At 37.8% G+C, this 26,010-nt stretch overlaps 1 non-coding gene across 1 annotated transcript; it reads left to right on the top strand.

Moving 5' to 3' along the window:
* The first annotated feature begins 15,087 nt into the window (after nucleotides 1–15,087).
* Nucleotides 15,088–15,193, top strand: LOC128287700 (small nucleolar RNA R71). Its single transcript, XR_008278400.1, has one exon. It is a non-coding gene; the product is annotated as a small nucleolar RNA R71 (small nucleolar RNA).
* The last annotated feature ends 10,817 nt before the right edge of the window (nucleotides 15,194–26,010 follow it).

The following is a 26,010-nucleotide window of genomic DNA, read 5'->3' as shown; positions in this document are numbered from 1 at the left end:
TTTATTCAATTTAATTTAGCTTAAACATTTATTTTGGCGAAATTACAAATTTACCCCTAGAATTTTGTCTACTTTGCAATTTAGTCCTTTTTACACAAAATGACAAATTTATTAAATTTACCCTTAACCCATGTATAGCCGAATTTCACATAACCTTATACTAGCCCATATTTTCATTTTATTCACATTTTCAACCACAACATTTCTATATTTCACAATTTAATCCCTAGTTCTCATTTTTCTCAAAAATCACTTTATATAACTTGTATATCTATTAACAACCATCAATAATCTAACAAGAAACTTCAAAATGCCCACGTATTCAACAATGGCATATCTCTAAATCTATAATAGTTTCAAAAATAAAGGTACGAGCTAACTAGATTAAGTTGCAACGAACTCAAAAACATAGAAATCATTAAAAACGGATAAAAAATCGTACCTTAATCAATGATTGAAACTGCCGAAACCATGGAAGCTTAAAAACCCTTATTTTGTTTATCAAATTCGGCAAGATGATGAATAATTTAACAAGATTTTTTTTTGTTTTATTATTAATAACTTAATTAACTAAATTACCAATATAACCCTGTTAATATAATTTAAACATCATTAAAACAATGTCCATGAATGTCCAGTTACATTATAAATGGACTAATTACATAATAAGGACTTCCATATTAATAAACCATAGCTATTTAATACCTTTAAACAATAGTACTCAATTTTTACACGTTAGGCGATTTAATCCTTTTTACCGAATTAACCATTTAAACAGTAAAATTTCTTTACGAAACTTTCAGATAATAATTCTATCATGCTGTAAACCTTAATAAAATAATAAAATAAATATTTTGACTTTAGATTTGTGGTCCCAAAACCACTGTTCCGATTTGACCTAAAAACGGGCTGTTACAACTCTCCCCTCTTAGGGATTTTTGTCCCAAAAAATCTTATCGGTAAGGAGGTTAAGATACTATTTCCGCATAGCTTTCTCGGGTTCCCATGTAGTTTCCTCAATTTCGTGTTTATGCCAAAGAACCTTCACTAAAGCTATACATTTATTTCTTAACTTTTTGATCTCACGAGCCAAAATTCTGATCGATTCTTTATTATACGATAAATCAAACTGTATCTCTACATCAACAGGAGATATCACATGTGACGGATCCGATCTGTATCGACGTAGCATCAAAACATGAAAAACATTATGTATCTTTTCAAGCTAAGACAGTAACGGTAGTCGATATGCTACAGGACCTATTCTTTCAATAATCTCATACGGCCCGATGAATTGCAGACTTAACTTTCCTTTAAGGCCGAAAAGGAGAATTTTCTTCCACTGTGACACTTTCAAGAATACTTGATCTCTGACTTGAAATTCTATTTCTTTACGTTTAAAATTTGTTTAGGATTTCTGTCGATCTGAAGCTATTTTTAAACTATCATGAATCACTTTCACTTTTTCTTCAGTCTCTTTGATCAATTCAACCCCATGAATCTTTTTCTCACTCAATTCAGTCCAGTATAACAGTGTTCGACACTTGCAACCATATAAAGCTTCATACAGTGCCATCTTTATACTCGTTTGGAAACTGTTGTTATAAGCAAATTCAATCAGAGGCAAGTATGTCTCCCATCTACTGTCAAACTCGAGAATGTAACAACGCAACATATCCTCAAGTATCTATATAATTCTTTCAGATTGACCGTCAGTCTGGGGATGAAAAGCTATACTGAAATTCAATTTCTTTCCTAGAGCCTCTTGCAATTTCTTCCAAAATCACGATGTACATCTCGGGTCTCTATCAGAAATAATAGATAATGGCACACCGTGTAATCAAGCAATCTTTGAAATATACAATTCTGCTAACCTATCAAGTGAGTAATCTGTATGTACCGGTATGAAATGAGTAAATTTTTTTAGTTGATCAACAACAACCCAAATAGCATCTTTCTTTTTCGAAGTTAGGGGTAGTCCCGACATGAAGTCCATAGTGAATCTATCCTATTTCCATTCAGGAATCAATACAGGCTGTAGTAAACCAGATGGTACTTGATGTTCAACTTTTACTTGCTAAAAAATCAGACATTTTGATACAAACTCCGATATATCCCATTTCATTCTTGACCACCAATACTGTAGTTTCAAATCATTATACATCTTGGGACTACCTAGATGAATAGAAAAGCGACTACTGTGTGCTTCATGTAGAATCTTCTAAATAAGTTCTGTATTTTTTGGTACACAAATCCCATTTTGGAACATTAAACAATCATCAGTTCCAATATGAAAATCTAAAATTCTGAATCAGAATTAGATTTAAATTGAATTCGTTTAGCTTGCAAATCACTATCTTATTTCTGAGCTTCACCAATTTGTTGAAGAAACACCGATTTAGCTTTTAACTTAGCTAAAATATACCCATCATCACAAATCATCAACTGGCCGTTCATTGCACGTAATGCAAACAAAGATTTTTGGCTCAGGGCATCAGCAACAACATTAGCTTTTCCTGGGTGATAATCAATCACAAAGTCATAATCTTTAAATAACTTAAGCCATCTTCGTTGTCGAAAATTCAAATCCTTCTGTGACATCAGGTATTTCAAGCTCTTATGATTGTTATAAATGTGGCTATAACACCCCAAACCCGGCCTAGACGTTATGGCCGAATCTGTGATGTAACATTGGAGTGTTTTTCATAATATAATTTCTTGGAGAATCCGTTCCACCTAAAAACTTCTTTGAGTTCTTAAAAAAAATTTAGGGTGTATGTTCATTGTGAAAACTCAAGTTGTTTTAGCAAAATATTGATCATATTAGATTTTTATTACCTTTAAAATAGTGTTTGTTGCGGATGCTCTCAAAATATGTTAGCGTAATCGTGTTGTTTTAGAAAAATATTAGCTTATATTTTATTGAAAATCGGTGTCCTACTACTATCAGTCAAAATTCAAGATAAATAAATCCAAAAAATTAAAATGAACCTTAAAGAGGCTTTATTACAAAATAAAAACCCAAAAATAAACCTTATTTATAAAATTAAAAATTAACAGGTCGAGTGGCCGCCACTGAGTCCACCGTCGCCTCGATCCGTCTACGTCTGGGGATTTCCTGTATAGTTAATATATGGGTGAGTTTTTGAAAACTCAGGGTGTGAAATCCCATAAAAGTAATCAAACATAGTTAGCACAATTTGGACCTAAGCCCTTTCAGTAACAGTTAGGGCCCTAGTCCATTTCAAGAATGAGTAGCAATATGGGCTGAGCCTGCTTTTAATGTGATGTGAGTCCGAGCATCCCCCGTTTCAATAACAGTAGCAGTTTGGGCCTAAGCCCATTAACATAACAGTACAATATGCAAACAAAGAGTCTCACCCAATCCATCCTCTACACACCATCTCCGTACCAAGCCTCCGCACCATATGGGAATAAAATCGACCCACCCATCCCTACATAACAAGTAGTGTCTATTGCGGCACTAAAATAGTATTTGCAGCAGAGCTGCCAGTAATAGGCTTATAGCCTTTCAGTATACTCTCTCCAAAATCATATATCCTACCCCATGCAATGCAACATAATATAAATGTATATACAGTACAGATGGAATGCTCAATCAGTCATACATCACAAAGGGGTAAAATAGTCCTCTTACCAAAATAAAGGTCCAGGTACACTTACCGGCCCAATAGTAAGTCCACTGTCGTCTTGTGCGACCCGTGCAACCTTAACAAACAATCAGTGGTAATGGGCCTATAGCCCATATTGCGAGCCCGTGTAGGCCCACACGCTCGTATGGCCTACATAGCCCAGAAATGGCCTTATCCGTGTAGTTTACACAGTCTAGCCCACTATTTACCACACTTTTGTGCGATTTTCCCATATGGGCCCACACGACACAGTTCAGCCCAAAATGGCCCAATATTGTTTTGGTCCACGAAGATGCTCATGGCTATCTCATTGACCACACAGTCCTATTTTATGACACGACCTACCACACGGACAGCCACAGGCCCGTAAGGTGTCGACAGCCCACTTTTCGGCTTTTCGACTTTACTATCGTTTCACATCTAATGGTGGTGCTGTTCACACCTACCTGTTGCGATGTCGTTGCCGAACCACTCCTAAGATCGAGAACCTATGATCAACCACAGCCCGCCATTAGTTTACAACTATTGTTAATCCAAAATCATAATATTGAAATGCATAACCAAATCATAGCTACTTACCAAACAAACAATCGCAGTACCCCTCTTGTTCCAAAACCACGTATTTTCTCCAATGCTTTACCTTCACACGAAACAGTTAACTGATTCATAAGAATCTACAATCCCACATAAATACATCTAGGATTTAAAGCACTTACCAATAAAGGAGATATCACTTGTAGGGGAAAAGTAGTCAGCCTATCCCTTGTTATGAACTTGTGTCCCTAGCATCATTCGTACAAATAGAAGTGTTAAATGGACATTTCCCCAAGGTAAAAAAAGAGAAAACACAATCGATCAGCTTGAGAGATACGTATGTCGAACCTTTGAGAGGAAAGCCAAATAAGGTTTGGCTAGGGAGAACAAACCGTATAATACTTATCAATAGATCAAGAGGATTTCAACAGTCCTTCAGCAAGAAACGGCCAAGGAACAAAAAGAAGAGAAGAGAAGGAAGATGGTTAGGCCTTGAAAAGATTCAGCCAAAACAAGAAGAATGGAAGAGTTGAGGGAGGGAGAGGAGAAGAACGAATGAATCGGTCTACAAGGACAGCTAACAACCGAAAAGGGTTTGTGAGAGGAAGGACAAGTGCTATTCGGCCAAGGAAGAGAATACCAATTGAGAAAAAGGGAATGAGAGACAGAAATCAGTGGACTAGAGGGCTAGGGAGAAGAGTAGAATCGAACTCATAAAAATCGAAAGGATACTCGTGATATAATCTAAGCAATGCACGGCTTTAAAAACAAAGGTGAAAAGACCAAAAATGCCAAAACCCGAAATGAATAGCAAGAGAAGCTCCCTAAACTCAAAGCTGAATTCCTATGGTCAAAGTACCTACTCGGCTACAACTCTTCTCCCTTTCAAATCCCACAAAATTCTCCTCAAATCACTCCCCTATTATCTCTTCAACTAACAAGTTCAAATTCTACTCAAACCAGTAAAGTTTCGGTCAAGCATAACCTGCTCCCATGACCATCAATAAAAATAATCTCCATATGCAGCAGCAGGGATTCGAACCTCAGACCCCCCTTGCACACTCTACATGCCACCTACCACTAGGCTAGCAGGCTTTTTATGTCATGCCTTACTCACATTAATTTAAAAGTCTACTAGCTAAAAATAAGGGTTTATTCAAATAGAACCAAAAGTTTGCTCAAGCTAGGGCTTGAACCCATGACTTCTCAAACACTCCTAGAGCATTAAATCACTAAGTCAGACATACATCCACACCACATCACACAAAAATAATTTTAATAGGGTTATCATGATTTAGGGCTTTGGGATGTTACAATTCTACCATCCTTTAAAAAAATTCGGCTTCGAAATTTACCTGGTCAAAATAGGTGAAGGTATTGTTGTCGCATTGCCTCATCGAGTTCCCACCTAGCCTCCTCGGAACTGTGATTCCGCCAAAGAACTTTCACTAATGGGATTTATTTCCTTCTCAAGAATTTTACCTCTTGATCCAAAATCTAGACTGGTTCCTCCTCGAAAGTCAGTCTGGTCTAACTTCAATTTCGTCAACCGGTACCACATGAGTAGGATCAAAGCGGTAGCATCTCAGCATCGAGACGTGGAACACATCATGAATCCGCTCTAATTCTAGAGGTAGCTCTAACTGGTAGGCAACTGGTCCTACTCGTCTCAAAATACATTAAGGCCGAATAAACCTTGGGCTCAACTTGCCCTTACGCCCAAATTTCAGAACCTTCTTCCATGGCGAGACCTTTAGAAAGACAAAATCTCCCACAGAATACTCAATTTCCTTATGCTTCATATCTGCATATGACTTCTGTCTGTTTGATGCTGCTTTCAATCGATCCTAAAATAATCTAACCTTATTTTCAGTATTAGATACTAGCTTAGGACCCAGAACACGCTGCTCACCCAACTCTGTCTAACATGACGGAGTGCGACACCTACAACCATATGGTGCTTCGTAAGGCACCATCTGTATGCTAGACTGATAGCAATTTTTGTAAGAAAACTCTGCCAGCGACAAGTAATCCTCCCAACTACCTCGGAAGTCAATCGCACAACTCCTTAACATGTCTGACCATCTGTCTGAGGATGGAACGTAGTACTGAAGTCAACCGTGTACCCAGAGCTTCATGCAACTTCTTCCAGAATCGAGATGTGAAGCGAGGATCTCTATCAGATATTATGAAAATCGGTACCCCATGCAGTCTCACTATCTCGGATACATACAACTTAGCCAGTTTCTGTAATGAATAATCTATGTGAACTGGTATGAAATGAGCAATTTTGGGCAACTGATCCACGATGACCCATACTGAATCTTTTTTAGAAGGCGTGAGGGGTAGCCCATTCATAAAGTCCATAGTTACTATTTCCCGCTTCCACAGCGGAATCTTAACCGACTGAAGCAACCTAGAAGGCAACTAATGTTTCGCTTTAACTTGTTAGCAAGTCAGACATTTCCCCACAAAGTCGATAATCTCATGCTTAGGACCTGACCATTCATATATCTCACGGAGATCTCTGTACATCTTATTTCCACTTGGGTACATAGCATAGGGGCTACTATGCACCTCTCGCAGTAAAGTCTACCTCAAATCAGTATCTTTAGGTATACAAATTCTACCTCAGAAACAGAGTACCCCTTCACTATTTAGTCCAAAATCCATAATATTACCATTCTCAATCTGACAGAATCGAAGACCCAATGACTCATCTTCCAACTGTTTATTCCTATTCTCTTCAGTCTACACTAGTTTAACTTGGAGTTCAGCCAACAAGCTACCATCATCAAATAAGCTAAGACGAGCAAACATTGCTCTCAGATCAGTCTTAGCCCTACGGCTCAGTGCGTCAGCCACCATATTGGCCTTACCAGGATGGTATTCAATCGAACAGTAATAATCCTTAAGCAGCTCAATCCATCTACGTTGCCTAAGATTTAACTCCTTCTAAGTGAGGAGATACTTGAGGCTTTTGTGACCCGTGTAAATGATACACTTCTCACTGTACAAGTAATGCCTCCAAATTTTCAATGTGAACACCACTGCAGCCAACTCCAAGTCATGCGTCGGATAATTTATCTCATGCGTTTTAAGTTGGTGAGATGCATAAGCTACCACCTTACCCCATTGCATCAACACACAACCCAAGCCAACTTGTAATGCATCACTGTAGACAGTAAATTCTTTCCCAAACTCTGGCTGAATCAAGACAAAGGCCTCAGTTAGAACTTTCTTGAGCTTCTCAGAGCTCTTCTGCTGCACATCAGTCCAGTTAAATGGCACGCCCTTGCGTAATAGCTTAGTTAAGGAGATGGCAATCAATGAGAACCCCTCTACAAATCTTTGATAGTACCCAACTAGTCCTAGAAAACTACGAATTTCTTATACATTCTTAGGCTGTTTCCAATCCAAAATAGCTTCAATCTTCTGAGGATCAACCTAATCCCCTCAGCAGATACCACATGACCAAGAAACGTTACCTCACATAACTAGAATTCACACTTGCTGAATTTTGCATACAGTTGTTTCTCCTTCAAAATTTGTAGAACTACTCGTAGATGGTCATCATGTTCATCTTTAGTCCTTGAATACACCAGTATATCATCGATAAATACTACAACAAACTGATCCAGATAGGGTTGAAACACTCAGTTCATCAGATCCATAAAAGCTACCGGTACATTTGTCAGTCTAAAAAGCATTACCATGAACTCATAATGACCATAACGAGTCCTAAACACCATCTTGTGCACATCGAACTCTTTAACTCTTAGTTGGTGATAACCTGACCGGAGATCTATTTTAGAGAACACCGACGCTCATTGCAGTTGGTTGAACAGATCATCAATCCTTGGCAGAGGGTATTTGTTCTTCATGGTCAACTTATTCAATTGCCTGTAGTCGATGCACATATGAATAATCCATCATTCTTTTTCACAAACAAGACTGGTGTTCCCCACGGAGACACACTAGGTCTGATAAACCCACGGTCCAGTAATTCTTGAATCTGGGCCTTAAGCTCCACAAGCTTTTTTGGTGCCATTCTGTAAGGGGCGATGGACACCGGAGCTGTACCAGAAAGGAGCTCAATCCTAAACTCTACTTCATGTTCTGGAGGTAACCCCGATAGCTTTTCAGGAAAGATGTCCGAAAAATCCTTAACAGTCCTAATATCTTTTATCGAAAAGTCCCCAATATTCAAAACACTGACATAGGCCAAGAATGCCTCACAACCCTTGTGAGCCAACCTCTTGGCCCTTAGCACAGAAATTACATTACTCAAATTGTTCTGTTGTTTTCCAGTTATCACTACCTCCTCATCTGCTTAGTTCTCAGTACAACCCGTTTAGTGGCCCAGTATTAGGGCGAATTCTCTGAAAGACAGCTCTATAAGATCGGCCAGAATGATAACTCCTTGTATCTCTAAGGGAACATCTCTAAACATCTTATTTATCCGAATGGCTTGCCCCAGTGAACTTAGAACAGTAATCTCACTCATAGTGTTTTCAGCCATAAAACCCAATATCTTAGACACAGAGCATGCTATGTATGAATGTGTAGACCCAACATCAATTAATGCAGTATAAGTTACATTATGGATAAAGAACATACCCGTAATGACATCCAGAGCATCTCTGGCTTCTTGGTGACGTGCAGTATAAACCAGTGTCGGCTGCCTTGCCTCAGTATGACCAGCACCTCAGTCCAGTGCTCTACGACCACGGCCCAAACCATTTCCACCCCTGGCCTGACTTTGGCCTCTCGGTGGCTGCTGACCCCCTCACTGTACATTACCCAAACCAGTAGCTTCCATCTGCTCGAGCCTCCGTAGATAATCCCTGACACGGTGCTTCAATGATCCGCATCTCTGACATGCACCCATCTTTTTCCAACATTCGCCCTGGTGGCGTTTTCAACAATCAATACAAAACTGCAGTCCAGTAGTAGCAGCAGCAGGGGCCCTAACTCTAATTGGCCCATCATCTCTGGGCTTTTTCTTAAGTTTGAAAAGAATTTGAGGGCTCAATATCCCTCTTACCTCTACCTTTCTCTCTGTTCTGGCGCTCAGCGCGCATCACATCCTCGGTGATTTTTACCTTGTCAACCATTGTTTAAGGACATCAAATAAAGCACTCATTAGTCAATATGAAAAGTTATTACCATAGGCTTACTTGAAAATCAAATCTCCACCACTATATATTAAAATGATACATTAATCAAAAAGGTCCTTAGAGGGTTGTAATGTGGCTTTTGTTAGGGGGTGTGGTCACAAGTTGAAAGAAAAGGTTAGAATTGAGATTGAATTGAAAAATTACCTAGCTAGAAAAATAACTAGTCATCAGTTGAATACAGGTAAGCTTCTTCTCAGAATATGGAATTAATACTTTAAGCTCAAAAACGATGAATTACTATTAATAAATATGTATATATATATATATATATATATTTAAGAACAACTCAAATTACATAGAACTTAATTATTGTAACAAAAAATAAGACATAGCTAAGCAATAAATTCAAATCAAATCTCGACAAAAATAGGGATCAAATTAGGGGATTTCAACAATAATGGGTTATGGGTTAACATTGAGGGTAAATCAATTAATGGCTTGTTAGGTTCAAAGGGGATTACTAAGGGTTAATTATGAAGGTAGGCTTTTGTGGAGTGAGTGAGTTAAACCTAAGTGCCTTTATCATCTTGACATATCAAATCAAATGGTGTGGTTTTGACATGCATAATCAAACAAGTTCTAGAATAACAAATCAATACTGACGCACTCATTATAAAAGTGAGCATGAAAGAAATAAAATATGCTCTAAAAGGCTAAAGATCGCACAAAAATTATGGTTTTTTGATATTTAAACTTTGTGAATTTCAACTCAAGATAATACCTAAACTTAGGAAAATAACCTAAAAGTTTTTAATTCTTCAAAAATCAACTTATCATTCTTGATTCTTGAATTTCTTAAAGTTTAAACAATCAATGCATAAATTCCTATGTTTTAATTCAAGATATATCAATAAAAATCATAAATTAATTAAAATTCATTCTAATAGTGATATGAGTGATTCACGTGAGAATAAGACAAAATTCAGGGATTTCTAATGATTTCTAATGATGATATAAAAGACTCCCCACACTTAAGATGTACATTTCCCTCAATGTACAAATATGGATATATTGAAAAATATATATATATAATCATAAGATAGGGAGAGAGGTGAAACTTCCTGAATGATGAATGAACTCCTTGAATTGGACTTATGGAGAATAATCGACCAAGGCAATGATGAGAGTGGAGGAGGATACTCCGGTGGTGGTAGAGGTTCATTAGTTCATAAGTCCTGCGACAAAAGAATATTATATCTGGTGGTAGCTATGGTCGTGGTCGAGTAGGACATGGCAGTCGTGGAGAACCTTTACTAATGGAGTTTTTAGTTCCTATTTGATGATGAGCTTTGGAGCTCTTTATAATTGTGATAAAATCAAGAACTCTTTAGGAAATATAAGAAAGCATAATTACTCGTAAAGAAATAACCAAACTATAAATTATTCAATAAAAATTATAAAAACAAAAATTAAAATAATATTAAAGGAAAATAAAACAAAAAGTACTTAAAGAAGATAAATGGAGATAAAATTGAAAATAAAAATAATAAATAAAATGTTTTTAAACATCGTCATCGCTAGATGGTTCGCGAGGTGGTGGTGGTGATGATATGTGAAGGTGCTGACAAATCTGATGAAGAGTAGCATCAATGTGATCAAAACACTGAAAATACTGCTGCTCAAATCGAGTAAGGCGCTCAGAGATGTCAGAGTATGAAGCCGTCGCATGAACTGGATGATGGATAGGTGGTGGCTGAGATGGTGGGTCCTCATGACGTAAAAGGACATCATTAGTAATGTCCTCTGGGTCCTCCTCCTCGATGGACTGGTTGAGGCGGTGCTGAGGAGGGTAGGTGCCACGCCGTTTCTCGATCATCCTCATATGTAGCATGCTCGAGATGCCCTATGGGGACATCTGGCTGATAAGAGTGAGGGAGGATAATTGTGCCGCTGTGATGAGGAGCCTGAAGTGCCGAGCCAATTAAGTCACATAAGGCCCGATAAGGATGTCTCTTCTCCTATGTCGCTTCGTCTGATGGCAGATGGCGAGGGCAATGAAGTAGGCAAGGTCAAAGACGTACTTATTCACCATACTCCACAAGAAATAGGAGTCGTGAGTGTTGACGACGCCTGTGCTCTCTCGTCGTCCTATCAGAGTGTGGGACAAGATGGCGTGTAGGTATCGCAGGGATGGGGTGAAAGTCGATGCCTTAGAGCGGCTAGGATCATAGGTGGCCGAGGTAGGGACGTGGTCCTTCCATCACTTTGAGGGAGAGTAGTGGATATGGCAATGGAGGGTGTCGAGTTCATTGTCGTCCATGAACTCTTCCATGTATAGCCAAAGTGCAATTCCAAACTCCGGTAAGCTCAACTGGCACACTAGACCACCAAGGCGGAACTGGACCATTCCAGGATCGTCAAAGTTTGTCATGACGACTTGAAGATGGAAGGTCTAGCAGAGTTCCATTGTAAGCTCGAGGTATGTCGGCTCGACGATCTCAAAGAAGAGCCCCTATGGTTCAGTCGTCAGGAGGGCTCAGACTGTGTCAGCCATCTGAACTTGTTCAAGTGCGACCCAGTCAATTTAGTAGCCCACACCTAGGGGCCAGGCCCATAATATCTGAAATAGCTCCTCCTGGGGTCCCAAGGGGAACTGGAGGAAAGGGTGACGGATCTCAGCGGTAGGACCCGAGAAGAATATTACTCCTTTCCTTTTCTTCTAAGTGGGGATGACGGTCTTCTTACCACGTGAGGTTAACATGGTATACCTGTAATGGAAAGTCAAAATAAAAATAAAATTACTCCCCAACAATAGCATGGAAAAATATGCATGGTAAAACTAATAGAGATATTTCTTAGAAGTTAGTACGAAAGAACAACTATGCTAAAAAAATAAACCCAATCAGATAAATTACGTTATTACTATGAAAAGGACTATGAGAGTAATGTTAACGAAAATATCTAGTGAATGAATGCATGTGGGTAAGCATGAAATCTACAGAAACAAGAAAAATGGATGAATGCAGCAAAATGTATTGACTAACATGAAAAATTTGTATCATGATAACTATGATTATTTGCTCAAAATAAAACAAAATATCATGAAATAAGTGAAAGAATGAAGAAAATAGAGGGAAAAATGAACAAACGCAAGAGGGAGGAGCTTTGGATGTCGGTAGTGGTGTTGTAGTCGGCGCACGGGGGTGGTAGGTAGGGCGTGTGAAGTTGCAGCGGCTAGGGTTAGGGATTTTGGGGAAGGGGATAATGAATAGTGAGCAGTTTATATAGATTTTGAGGCACACGGTCGTGACTAATTTTTTCCTGTGTGTTTTGCAATTTTTAAATTTGGGCGCGTTTGAGACTCGTACACACCCGTGCTCTTTGGATGTGTTGGTTCACACAGCCGTGTCGCACGACTGTGTTCTACTTCGTTCGCTTCTCCCACACCCATGTACCAAAGCGCGCGCCCGTGTTGTTTTATCAGTCTTGAGCACGGGTGGTGGCCACGGGTGTGTCGCACGCCCGTGTTGGTTTGATAGACTCGCCTACGGCCACGTCACTCAGCCGTGGCCACTTATCGCATCCCGTGTTAAGGAAAAATTTTGCCCTATTTTCACACGACCGTATCGTACGATCATGTATGCTCCCGTGGTGTTAGCATGGCCTAAGGCACGCCCGTGTGCCCAGCTGTGTGGATTAGAAAACCTGTGTTTCAATAATTCAGTTAGTGATTAGATGTTAAAAGCTAAAATTTTAAAGAGGTTAACATCGTTAGTTCTCGGGTTGCCTCCTGAGAAGCACGTATTTATAGTCTAAGCTCGATTTACCTTTCTAGTGCATGGTCATGGTGCTGCGAGGAGTTTACACTCCTCATCCCTGCTATCTTTACCTTAAAAGTGCTAAATTTGGGATGAATTACCTCGACTGTACCATATGGGAAAAAATTGAGTACCGTAAGAGGGATTGCTCTGTTAGGTTCAAAAGTGGTAATACGAGGGTCTGCTGCATCTAATAGTACTTTGTCTTCAACCTTAAGTTGATTTGGTGCGACATTGAGCTCGTCATGGCGTGGTTTTGGTTTATCATGTGTCCTTGGTTTATGTGTCTGCCATTCATCTAGTTCCTCAATTTATAGCCTTCGTTCTTCATAGATAGGTCATTTGTTATTGCTTGAACATGGCCCATGTAGGTTCTTTGAACTTGTTTCCTGCAAAGTAGGTTGCATCACATGGTCAATTTTAGTAGAATTATTTATACAACCACCTTCAATTTTTGATGTGTTACTCGTATTACGAGCTTGAAGGGTGATTGTTTCATCTCCCACACGAAGTGTGAGTTCACCTGTGCCAACATCAATTATAGTTTTAGCGGTTGCTAAAAAGGGCCTCCCTAAAATTAAAGGAACGTTACTATCCTCCTTTATGTCTAGAACAACAAAATAACTGGGAATATAAATTTGTCAATTTTAACGAGTACATCTTCAATAATACCCCTAGGAAATATAATTGTTTTATCGACTAATTGAATACTCATCCTAGTTTGTTTGGGTTTTCCAAGACCTAGTTGCTTAAACATTTTCTAAGGTATGACATTGATACTAGCCCCTAAATCAGCCAAAGCATTATTAACATCTAGGCTACCACTTAAACAGGGAATCGTAAAACTCCTTGGATCTTTTAATTTGTTGGCCAGCTTATTCTGTAGTATGGCTGAGCAAACCGCATTTAGCTCCACATGCGACACCTCATCCAACTTCCGCTTATTTATTAAAAGCTTCTTTAAGAATTTGACTGTGTTTGGCATCTGCGAAAAAGCTTCAATAAATGGTAAGTTAGTATGTAACTTCTTTAATGATTTCAAGAATTTACTGAATTGTTTGTCTATGCGGTCTTTCCTTATCTCGTTGGGGTATGGCACACGTGGTTTGTACTCTTTACCTACCGGTTTCTGGTCATTGTGGTCCATCACACCTTTACCTTTATTTACCACAGTTTCCTACCTCAGTTCTAGTTCTGGTGCAACTAACCCTTCCTCATCTTGTATGGTAATTGCATTGAGTTGCTCCCTTGGGTTAGATTCAGTGTTACTCGACAGGCTACCTTGTGGTCATTCAGATATCAATTTAGTGAGCTGACCTATCTGAGTTTCGAGCCCTTGGATCGACACTTGTTAATTTTAAGTCTTTGCCTCGGTGATTCGGAAATGAGTTTCGACATTTGAGATGAATTTTGTTAGCATCTCCTCAAGGTTCGACTTTTTCTCTTGCTGGTAAGGTTGTTGTTGAAAGCCTGGAGGTGGTGATGGTCTCTGATTCCCTTGGCCTCCCTATGAGAAATTTGGGTGGTTCCTCCATCCTGCATTGTAAGTATTACTATAAGGATTATTTTGAGATCGAAGATTATTACCCATGTTAGCTACTCGTTCTCAATGTTGTGGCCATAGGGTGGATATTCTGAATTGCGTGATCCACCTCTATTTGCTTCGCACTGTATTACTGGGTGAACCTGTAAAGAACTAAGAAAACTGTTAATTTTTCTATTGAAAAGTTCTACCTGACTAAAGAGCATGGTTGCTGAATCGACATTAAAACGCCGGCTATTTTCGTTGATTTTGTCCTCATGACTTGCCACTGATAATTATTCAGTGACATCTCTTTTATAAATTCATAAGCATCCTCAGGTGTCTTATTATTGATAGTTCTACTAGCGGCTGCATCAATTATCTGTCGAGTCGAAGGATTCAGGCCATTGTGAAATGTTTGAACCTGTAGCCAGAGTGGTAACCCATGGAGAGGGCACCTTCTCAACAGATCCTTGTATCTCTTCCATGCATCATAGTGTGTTTCTAAATCCATCTGCATTAAAGAGGAGATATCATTGTGTAATTTGGCTGTTTTAGCCGGTGGAAAATATTTTAATAAAAACTTTTCAGTCATTTGTTCCCAAGTAGTGATTGACCCTCGTGGTAACGAGTTCAACCAAAGTTTTGCCTTATTCCTCAACGAAAAGGGAAACAAATGAAGGCGAATGGCATCATCAGAAACACCATTGATTTTAAAAGTGTCGCAAAACTCTAAGAAATTCACCAAGTGAGCGTTGGGATCCTCATCCTGCAAACCATCAAACTAAACAAACTGTTGGATCATTTGAATGGTGTTAGGTTTCAGTTCAAAATTATTTGCATCAACAGCGGGCCTAACTATGCTCGACTCAATTCCTGTTAAAGAAGGTTTAGCATAATCATACATAGTATGTGGAGGAGGATTCTAATTAGTAGTAATTGCAGGAGGTAGTGGATTTTCTTGGTTTTCAGCCATCTCATCGGTTGTGGTTGAAATACCGTCCTCTTGCTCTTCCTCTGTGTATCTTAAGCTTCGCCTTATTTCTCTTCGGTTTCTGCGAACTGTGAGATCGATCTCACTATCAAACAGTAATGGTTCCGATGGGTTTCTTCTAGTCATACACTATAAAAACCTGCCATGAGCGAATAAAAGAAAAAAATTTTAAACAAAATAAAAATTTAAATTGAAAATAAAGTAAAATGGCTAAAGTAATAAAAATCGAGTGTTCCTAATATCTTAGTTCCCCGGTAACGGTGCCAAAAACTTGATACGTGATATTCACTACAAGTTTTAAAGATTTATAATTAATCATTCTTGAAACTAACTATTAACACGATGAAGGCAAGTGTACCTATTGAACAGTAGTATAGCTTTAGCAAGACCAAATTGTCGAACCCAAAGGAACCAAGAGTACTAGTAATTACTTCCTTTTTATTATCTAGCCTAAAAATTACGGGGTTTGTTTATCTAAACTAATTAACTAAACTAAGGATGCACAGAGCAAAATTTGGGAAAAACTTTTGGGAAAATTCGATTTATTAAGACAATGCACAAGGAAAAATCCACCTAGACTTCACTTGTTATTTGACTCTGAATCAGACGATTATTCATTTGACTTGATCCATATAAATCCCTAAGTTATACGATTATCTCTCTCGAGACTAATAACGTCTAACGCTAGGTTGATTAATTGAAATCTCTTTCTAATTAATGCTCTAGTGTTACATTAACTCGATCTATGGATCCCCTTATTAGGTTTCACCCTAATCCGAAAAAATCATATCACCCTATCTCTAGGCGTGCAATCAACTCTGCTTAATTACGACAAATTTACTCTTAGATAGGGTCTTTTCCTCCTCTGAATAAGAGCATTAACTTGAATCAATATCCTGGAATATTAAAACAAGAATTAAGAAGACATAATTAAGAACAAGTCAAATATTTATCATACAATTCAGATAATAATAACAAGATTTGTCTTAGGTTTCATTCCCCTTAGGTATTTAGGGGGTTTAGTTCATATTTATGAAAGAAAACATCTCAAAAGAATCAAAACATAAAGAAAACCCAAACCCCTGAATGGAAATTGAAGGGAGATCTTCAGTCTTGATGATAAATCCGAGTTCTGAGATGGATCAATCGGATTCCCTTCAGTAATTCCTTGCCTCTTACTCCGCGTGTCTCTTCTAAGTGCCTCATCAGGTGTTTAAATAGATTTAGAATGCCTAAGATCCCTCAAAAGTGGCATTTTCTGAATAAGACTATACTTGGGCTCGGTAGGGACACGACCATGTACAATTACTCCAGCCCGTGGTCAAGGCTGTTGAATAGGCACGGGCGTGTAGTCTACCCGTGTAAGCCGTGCTTTGATCCTGCCAAATGGACACGGCCATGTGACACGCCTGTGTGAGGAAGTCCAGGCCGTGATGATTTCCCACGTGGGTCCATTTTCTCTATTTTCGGCCCATTTCTCGCTCTTTTTACTCTCCTATGCTCACCTAAGTATAAAACATGAAATTAAAGAATTAGGAGCATCAAATTCACCAAATCTAAGGAGAAATCATTCATAAATGTGCTAAGCATGGGATAAAAATATGTATAAATTATGGTTTATCAGCAAACAAGACTCCTACCCAATCCATCCTCTACACACCATCTCCGTACCAACCCTACACACCATGTGGGGATAAAATCGACCCACCATCCCTACACACCAAGTAGTACTAGTTGCGGCACTAAAACAGTATTTGTAGCAGAGCTGCCAATAATAGGCTTATAGCCTTTCAGTACACTTCCTCCAAAATCATATATCCCACCATATGTAATGCAACATAATATAAATGTATATATAGTACAGATGGCATGCTCAATCAGTCATACATCACACAAGGGTAAAACAGTCATCTTACCAAAATAAGGGTCCAGGTACACTAACTTGCCCAATAGTAGGTCCACAGTCATCTTAGGCGAGCTGTGCAACCTTAACAGGCAATTAGTGATAATGGCCCTATAGCCCATATTGCGGGCCCAAGTGTGCCCACACGCTCGTATGGCCCATATCGCCAAGAAATGGCCTTCGTCGTGTAGTTTACACAGCCTGGCCCACTATTTACCACACTTTTGTGCGATTTACCCATGTGGGCCCACAGGCCCATTGGGCCCACACGACCTAGTTCGGCTCAAAATGGCCCAATGTCGTTTTGGTCCATGAAAACACTCATGGCTATCTCATTGACCATGCAGTCATGTTTTATGACACGGCCTGCCACACGGGCGGCCACACGCGCGTGAGGTGTCGACAGCCCACTTTTCTGCTTTTCGACTTTACTGCCATTACACATCTAATGGTAGTGCTGTTCACACCCAACTGTTGCGATGTCATTGCCGAACCACTTCTGAGATTGAGAATTTATGATCAACCACAGACCTTCATTAGTCTACAACCATCGTTAATTAAAAATCATAATATTGAAACTCTTAACCAAATCAAAGCTATTTACCAAACAAACAATCGCAGTACCCCTCTTGTTCCAAAACCACGTATTCTCTCCAATGCTTTACCTTCACATGAAACAGTTAACCGATTCATAAGAATCTACAATCCCACATAAATACATCTAGGACTTAAAGCACTTACCAATAAAGGAGATATCACTTGTAGGGGAAAAGTAGTCGGTCTAACCCTTGTAATGAACTTGTGTCCCTAGTATTATTCGTACAAAAATAAGTGCTAAATGGAAATTTCCCCAAGGTACAAAAAGATAAGACACAACCGATCGGCCTAAGAGATACGTAAGCTGAACCTTTGAGAGGAAAGCCAAATAAGGTTCGGCTAGGGAGAACAAACCATATAACACTTACCAATAGATCAAGAGGATCTCGGCAGTCCTTCAGCAAGAAAAGGCCAAGGAATAAAAAGAATAGAAGAGAAGGAAGATGGTTAGGCCTTGACAAGATTCGGCCAAAACAAGAAGAACAGAAGAGTTGATAGAGGGAGAGGAGAATAAGGAATGAATCAGTCTACAAGTACGGCTAACAACTGAAAAGGGTTTGTGAGAGGAAGGACAAGTGCTATTCGTCCAAGGAGGAGAATACCAATTGAGAAAAAGAGAGTGAAGTACAGAAATCAGTGGACTAGAGGGCTAGAGAGAAGAGTAGAATCAAACTCACAAAAACTGAAAGGGTACTCAAGACAGAATCCAGGCAATGCACGACTTCAGAAACAAAGGTGAAAAAGACCAAAACTGTCAAAACCCGAAATGAACAGCAAGAGAAGCTCCCTAAACTCAAAGCCGAATTCCTATTGTCAAAGTACCTATTCGGCTACAACTCTTCTCCTTTTCAAATCCCACAAAATTCTCCTCAAATCACTCCCCCATTATCTCCTCAACTAACAGGTTCAAACTCTACTCAACCTAGTAGAGTTTAGGTCAAACAAAACCTCCTCCCATGACTATCAGTAAAAATAATCTTTTAATGTAACAGCAGGGATTCGAACCTCAAACCCCCATTGTACACTCTACATGCCACTTACCACTAGGCTAGCAGGATTTTTATGTTATGCCTTACTCATATTAATTTAAAAGTCTACCGGTTAAAGACAAGGGTTTATTCAAATAGAATCAAAATTTTGCTCAAGCCTGGGCTTGAACTCATGACTTCTCAGACACTCCTAGAGCATTAAATCACTAAGTCAGACACACATGTACGCCACATCACACAAAAATAGTTTTAACAAGGTTTTCAAGATTTGGGGTTTTGGGGCGTTATAGTGGTATTTTTCACTGTATAAGTAGTGTCGCCAAATATTTAAGGCAAATACAATTGCAGCCAGTTCTAAATCATACGTCGAATAGTTCTTGATGTTATGTAAAAAATGGATCAATATTACATGTTTAGTTGTTGATGTTAGATATAATTTTGGTGTCTATGAAGGGCACATTAGTTGGTTGTTTTTAGGACATTATAATGTTATGATAGATTGAGTTACTTGTGGTCTGAATTGTGGTACGTTTTAAGATGATATTGAGTTCGTTGTGTATGATTTCAATGTGGTGATGAATATTCTCAGATAAGTTTGTTTGCTTATGGTTGAGGTGCCTTATATGGCATATTGGTTGAATGGATTTGGTCATTTGAATTGGTTAATTTAAGCATGTTTTGGTATGTGTTTGATGCTTTGGTCATAGGGGTAAATTGCTTGTAGGTACACGTTTAGCTTGGTGATGGAAATGGCTTGATTTTGGCCAATTTCATGTCCATAGGGCCTAAAACACAGGTGTGTGTCTCAACTATGTGTCCCCTGTAGGTTTTAAAGACATTGAAGTAAGGTAGTTACATGGCCTAGCACACGAGCTTATGAGGCCATTTCGAGAGTTACACATCCTGGCACACAAGCGTGTGGCTTGGCCGTGTGACCCAACTCAGAGTTACATGGGAATGGACATAGGCTGGGACACGGTCGTATGTCCCTATTTTGATTGTTACACGGCCTGAGATGTAACACCCCTAACCCGTATCTATTTTTAGAGTAGGGTTACGAGGTATTACCGATCAATACACATCATTTAACATACATAACTCATACATTTATGCATTCATACTTAAATACCATTTAATCATAAATACATTATCCCTTATAAGGGCCTACAACGCCTTAAACATGTTTTAGAAGTGATTCGGGACTAAACCGATAACATATGAAAATTTTAGAAACTTAGAATCAACCATACAGGGGTCGCACGCCTGTGTGAACAGGCCGTGTGCCTCACACGGCTCTAGACATACCCGTGTCTCAAGCTGTTTAGAAATAGGGCATACATACTGACTTGTATCACACGGCCGAGGACACGCCCGTGTGCCAGGCCATGTGAAAACTGGAGGTATGCTCACTTGGCCACATGGCCGACCACATGCCTGTATGTCTAGGCCGTGTAACTCACTGACTTGATTTCTAAGCATCATTAGGGGACACATGGCCGTATACCATGACAGTGTGTAGCACATGGCTGAGACACATGCCCGCGTGGACAAAAATAGGCCATTTGCAAGGCCAATTTGCCACCCCAACTTCAATGTACCTACACAATGCAAAATGTACAATCTCCATACACAAAGGGCAGCCAAAATCAATCCCAATTCATGCACAATTCATGCTATACAAATACAACCATATCACTTACTCAAATATATACCAAAACAAACCATCTCACAAGGCATTATAAACATCTTACAAAAGTCATTAACAACCATTTCTAATAGCCAAACCCATATCAATATTAACATCATTTACAAGCCAAATCTCATGGCTATGATCACAACCAAAATACCACATCTAGCCTATACATGCCATATACCATAAATGTATAATTCAAAAATACCAACTTAGATGTTTGATAGTGCGATAATGTTCCCGATGACTCCCGGATCTGAGCTAGCCTTGGTTCACTATAAAACATAGAAAAATAACACGAAGTAAGTTTCATAGCTTAGTAAGCTTGTATGTGAATAACTTAATTCTTCGAATAAATGCAAATCAACCAACTACACATGACAAAACCATACACACATTAACTACAAACCTTTCTCCTGTCTCAAAACATGATCAAATATAAACTCATCGAACTTTCACTATTTAATACTTGAATAGGTTCTGCACATACCTGTATCGCCTCGTAACCTCTTTCTCAACCACATCATTTGATTACCTATTGAACCATTCAGAATAAAAATCAGATACTCAGGAGTCTCGTACGATAAGTACCTATAACATGGCCAGTAGCCAAATCAAGGTAACTTATCCGAAGAACTATTATCAAGGCCTGGAGCCAAATCATCCGATATGCATGGCCCGAAGCCAAATCATCCCATATGCATGGTCTGAAGCCAAATCGGTAAAATGCGCACCCAAAATGCTAATGTCATGGTCCAAATCCAACACAACAAACCACTTACTAACATGTCAATAGTATCCAAAACTATTCTTAAGGTTCAATCGGGCTTTCACACTTTTCATTTCTATCATCGAATGCATTTGTAGAGTCGTTTTCTCAATATATACCTTATCCATAATTCTATTTTAATGATTTATGCAATATTAAAGCATTTTAACATACATTTGTAATGTAATCATCATATACAAACTTACCTCGAGTATGAAAATGGTGAAATGAGTCAATTACTCAATGATCTTGCCTTTCCCCCGATCTAATTCCAGATTCCTCTTTTCTTGATCTAAATATATTAAAAATTACCTTATTTATTCAACCATTCATTCAATTTAGTCCAAAACATACATTTAGGCTTATTTGCACATTAGCCCCTAAACTTTCACACTTTTAACAATTTAATCCTTATTTCACAAAACCCAAAATTCACATAATTTCAATAAACCCAAGCTTGGATGAATTATTTATAGGTCCCTAGCAGCCCAAAACTTCCATTTATTTCACTTTTCAACCACTCAATGTGCACATTTCACAATTTAATCCCTATTGTGCATTTTCATCAAAAATCACTTAACAAAACATGTAAAACTATCATCAAGCTTTCATATTTCAACATTAAACATTAATAATACATAGATTCAATAATGGCAACTCTCAAAATCTTTAGCAGTTTTGAAATTAAAGGTACGAGCTAGCTAGATTGAGCTACAAAGATTACAAAAACATAAAAAACATTAAAAGTCGAGCTAAAACCATACCTTAATCTAGCCTTCAAAGTGACTAAATATTCAAACTTGTTAATAGCTTTCTCAAGGTTTAGTTTCGATGGAAAAGATGAACACTTGCATGCATTTTCATGTTTTGTTTTATTTAATTAACCATAATGACCATTTTACCATTTTAACCTTTGTAATTAAATATAAAAATCACATAATCCATGCCCATTACCGTCCATTAATGCTATTAATGAGCTAATTACCATGAAAGTACTCATTCATTTCATTTATATAGTCATTTAGTTCATTTAACTTATAGAACTCATATTTTATGCTTTATGCGATTTAGTCCTTTTTATCGAATTAAACAATCAAACAGTAAAATTTCTTTACAAAACTTTCACCCAATAATTCTATCATGTTGTATAACTTAATAAAATAATAAAATAAATATTTTTACTTTGGATTTGTGGCCCCAAAACCAAAGTTCTGATTTGACCAAAAACAGGTTGTAACAACTCTCCCCCTTAGGGATTTTCATCACTGAAAATCCCACCAGTGAATAGGTTTGGGTATTGCTTTCTCATAGCATCCTCCGGTTCCCATGTAGCTTTTTCAACCCCGTGTTGATGCCATAATAATTTCACTAATGTGATTCTCTTATTTCTCAGCTCTTTGATCTCACGAGCTAAAATTCGAATAGTTTATTCACTGTATGATAAATTTGACTGTATCTCAAGTTCAGTTGGAGAAATAATGTGAGAAGGGTCTAGTCAATATCTTCATAACACTGATACATGAAATACATTATGTATCTTTTTTAACTCTGATGGTAAGGACAGCTGATATGCCATTGGTCTGATGAATAGTGAGTCAATTTCCCTTTCTGACCAGACTGCAATATCATTTTCCATGGAAACACTTTCAAATACACTTTATCCCTGATCTGGAGCCCAATATATTTCTATTTCAAGTCTGCGTACGATTTCTGTCAATTCGAAGTTGCTTTCAAATTATCACGAATTACTTTCACTTTTTTCAGTCTCTTTGATGATCAACCCCGTGAATCTTATTTTCGTTGAGCTCACTCCAGTACAATGGTGTTCGACATTTACAACCATATAGAGCTTCGTACGGTGCCATCTTTATACTCAATTGGAAGCTATTATTGTAAGCAAATTCAATTAGCGGTAGATATTTCTTCCAGCTACTTTCAAACTCAAAAATGCAATAACGCAACATATCCTCAAGTATCTGAATAAATCGTTTGAATTGACCATTCATTTGTGGGTGAAATGCAGTGCTAAAATATAGCGTTGAACCCAAAGTTTCTTGCAATTTCTTCCAAAATCACAAAGTAAATCTTGGATCTTTATCTGAAACAATAGATAGGGGAACACCATGTAATCTAACAATTTCGAAAATATACAACTCAACTAATTTATCAAGTGAGAAATCTATACATACCGGAATGAAATGAGCTAATTTTGTCAATCTGTTAACAACAACCTAGATCACATTTTTCTTTTTCAAAGATAAGGGAAAACCCTATACGAAATCCATTGTTACTCTATCGCACTTCCACTCAGGAATCATAATAGGTTGTAATAAACCTGACGGCAATTGATGCTCAGCTTTGACAAATCAAACATTTCGAAACAAATTCTGAGATATCTCATTTCATGTCATGCCACCAATAAAGCTATTTCAAATCGTTATACATTTTCATGCTTCTCAGATGTACTGATAAACAACTACTGTGTGCTTCATTTAGAATCTTCCGAATGAGCTCAGAGTTTCTCGATATACATATTCTATCACAAAACATCAAACAATCATTAGGCCCTCTTAGAAACTCTGAATCAGAAGTCGACACACACTGAGCTCGTTTTGCTTGTAATTCATTATCAAATTTTTGAGCCTCACAAATTTGTTGTAGAAATAATGGTCTCGCTTTCAACTCGGCTACTATCGAACCATCGTCAGACATATCTAATTGTGTGTTCAAAGTAAGTAAAGCAAATAAGGACTTTCAACTCTAAGCATCAGCAACTACGTTGGCTTTCCTCGGATAATAGTCAATCACTAATTCATAGTCTTTTAGCAATTCTAACCATCTCCGCTGTCACAAATTCAAATCTTTCTGAGTCATGAGATGTTTCGAGCTTTTGTGATTGGTATAAATATGGCATTTCTCACCAAACAAGTAATGACGCCAAATTTTCAATGCGAACACTATCGCGGCTAACTCTAGATCGTCCGTTAGATAATTCTTTTCATGCGGCTTCAACTGTAGCATCATGCATCGTTAGCCAATCCATACTGTAATAGCTCGGTTTAAACCCTAGTCGGAATAGAGGTTTTGGGACCCCAAATCTGAGTCAAAAAAATATTTTAACATTATTTTCTGTGTTTACAGTATGTGGTTAAGCATGTGTGAAAGTTTCGTATGAAAATTTGATCATTTGTGTGCTCAATTTGATAAAAGGACTAAATCACAGAAAATACAAAATTTTTCCTTCTATTTGATTAAGTGTCGAATTACTTTGGCTTATTAAATGTGAGGTCCTTATGTTGATATTAAACCATTGAATTAATGGATGGACATTTATGGACAACCATGATGTGTTTTATATGTTAATTAATTAAGGTTAAAATGGTAAATATTTTATTAATGTGTATTAAATAAAATAAAACATGAAATTGGATCATTCATTCATCCTTGTTGCCTAAAAATCAAAGAAAATAAGAAGGAATAGAATATTTTAGGGTTTGACTCCTTTTGATTTTGATTAAGGTATGTTCTTTGATCTGTTTTCGATAATTTTTACGTTTTTAAGATTATTGCTTTGGATTTTATCTAGCCCATGTCTCAATTTCTAAAATTTATGATGATCTTAAGATGTGTCATTGCTGATAATGTGAATTTTATGAAGTTTGTTGATGAAAAATGAAAGATATGCGTTAGATTACTATGTTTTGTATTGGGATTTTTTATGAATTTAAATATGTTGGACTAAATTTTGAAAATGAGAAACTGAGGGACTAAAATATGAAATAAATGAAATATGTGGGCTTATATGAGCTAAGGGAAAATTCGGCTAAGCATGTGAATATAGAAATTTTGTATATTTTATGATTTTTGTGATTAAGGACTAAAGTGTTAAAATGTGAAAATGTGAGGGCTAATTTGTAAAATGGCCTAAATATGTGTATATGGATTGAATTGAATGATTTGGTGAATACAAGAGTTAAATTTGAATTTATACAGATCAAGAACCAAAGAAAATGGAATTAGATCAGGGAAAGTCGAAAGTCGTTGAGTAGTCGATTTCATTCATTCAAATCCGTATGAGGTAAGCCGATATACAAATAAATGTATTTTAGTTGATTAATTTATGCTTATATGTGTTTGAATTGTGATGGATGAATATGGTAGATGAATATGTGAAATCTGAGGAAGTTTCGATAATGGGACAATGTCTGAAAAGTCCCGTACGAACCATAGGAATAGTTAGGATACATATGTCATGATATAGGATTCTGATATGAGTTATCGTGTAAGACCACGTCTGGGACATTGGCATCGATTTGAGATTTACGTGTAAAACCATCTCTGGGACATCGACATCGTATATGTTTTCATGTAAGACCCTGTTTGGGACAATGGCATCGATATTTGATTACATGTAAGACCAC

Source organism: Gossypium arboreum, chromosome 13 (assembly GCF_025698485.1).
Source record: "Gossypium arboreum isolate Shixiya-1 chromosome 13, ASM2569848v2, whole genome shotgun sequence".
NCBI classification, from domain to species: Eukaryota; Viridiplantae; Streptophyta; class Magnoliopsida; order Malvales; family Malvaceae; genus Gossypium; species Gossypium arboreum.
This window is presented reverse-complemented; position numbering and strand designations above follow the sequence as displayed.